We start from the raw sequence: 2,035 nt of genomic DNA on the forward strand, positions 1-2,035 counted from the left end.
ACGACCGCACAGAGTAGCATTATAACAGAACTTTCAAATGTATCTAGTATGATAAAACAGCGCTGCTTTTTTTTCCGCACATACACACGACCGGAAGGAGTGGAAGCGGTCGACTGTGGCATAATAAAAGCTCCGCTGCTTTCGAGCTGTGTGTCACGCTCGTTCAACGGCCTCGTTTCGCTTCGACGACTTTCAGCCTCACCCAGCTTCATTCTACTATGTTAATAAATCATTAGCTCATCCATGAACATGATTTCTGCCCGAGTCCCGTCGTATTGAATCGGCTGTGGGCATGAAGACGACAACTCCCAAGCGATTAGTCAACAGAAGAGACAGACGGCTGCACGTGAGTGTTTTGCGTAATACTTGTTTATATTTCTAACAATTGGAAATACGCAACCCACTCTCCCCTAGGCAATTATAACTCATTTGAATCTCATGTGATCACTATAACAGCTCCTGTAAAACTCCAGGTTGTGGTAATTTACCGCCCTCCTGGGCAAATTCTATCCACCTTCAAGTTCAAGACATTGATGCTTGCATATAGAACAGCCACAGGCTCAGCACCCGCCTACTTCCACTCTCTACTACGAATCAACATCCCCTCCAGAAGTCTGATATCCGCTAGTGAGCTACGCCTCGTGGTACCATCACAGAGAGGCTCAAAATTACTTTCCAGAACATTCTCGTTCACCCCATGATTCCACACTCAGTCACGGCATCATCAGACTATGCCTTTGTCTATTTGTTTATTTTGAATACGCGCCCTCCAGCGGCGAAAATTACATATTGTGCCTTTAAGCATTTTAGAAAGTCCCCCGGTGGTTGTGTGTGTGTGTGTGTATGGTCGATAGTTTTCTATGGGAGGAATCGCTTCACGTGAAACTTGTGCGTTGCATTCATATTCTGGGCTCTTCTGCTTGTGTGTAAATAGTAGGCTATGCTTTATTAATAAGGGGTATGCTTTGCTTTTTAATCACTGTCTTAATGCATTAAGCCTTATCAAGCATTTTCAAATAGGGCTAATGGTTTTCAAAGGGAGGAAAACGCTTAACTTGAGACTTTGCGTGTCGCGTTCATATTCCGGTCACATCTACTTCCCAGTAGGCAAGGCAATATAGTTAGCAACATTAATAAGGTGTATACCGAATTTGGCCATACTTTTACACCATCTTCTTCCATTAAGCCTACGGGAGGATAACAGTTTAACGTGTAGCGTAGTATATTCTCATCTGCTTTCCTGTACCTAGTAACCTATTTCAATATACAGATGGTGTTTCCTGCTTGACATTTCTGCCTGCCGCACCTCCTCCAGTGCACCTTTTGGGGTCAGCTGCAGGGTCATCAGCTGGTGCCACCATTCACGGACGTTTTGCCCCCTATCCAGTACGTCTCCCGGTAGGGGGGCAGTGGCTTATTGGAACGTCTCCCCGCCACCCCCTGCAGCTGCCCTCACTGGGGTACCGAGCCCCAATTCCTGTCCCTCCTCCGTAGCCACAACCAGTAGCTTGCCTTCTCTGCCTCCTCCGCCTGGCCACAGTGGCCAAGAAGGTCCTCATTACTGAGCCACTTGAACTCGTACGCCGCTGGTATTCCCTCTTCCCATGGCACAGTTAGCTCAGTAATGAGGACCTTCTTGGCCACTGTGGCCCACACCACAGCATCTGGCCTTAATGTTGTCTGAGTGATCTCTGTTGGGAAGATAATCTGGGTGCCCAGGTCAACACGCATCTTCCATCCCTTCCCAGGAGTGAGCAGACATGTTGTCCTTCCCGCCACTGTCTTCTGCCCGCCTTCTCCTGGTCTGAGGAACGGGATGTTTGGCCGAATGGGATCTGAAGAGCTATTTGCCCGGACTCTACATCTTTCCAACAGCTCCGCCAACTTCCTCAGCACCTGATTATGCCGCCATCTAAAGCGGCCCTGCGTCAATGCAACGTTACACCCCGACAAGATATGTCGAAGGCCTGCATTGGCTTCATTGCACAGGGGGCACTTGTCCTCACTTCCAAACCACTGCGAGAGATTTCGGGGA

Source organism: Sinocyclocheilus anshuiensis, unplaced genomic scaffold (assembly GCF_001515605.1).
Source record: "Sinocyclocheilus anshuiensis isolate Anshui unplaced genomic scaffold, SAMN03320099.WGS_v1.1 scaffold1154, whole genome shotgun sequence".
Classification (NCBI taxonomy): domain Eukaryota; kingdom Metazoa; phylum Chordata; class Actinopteri; order Cypriniformes; family Cyprinidae; genus Sinocyclocheilus; species Sinocyclocheilus anshuiensis.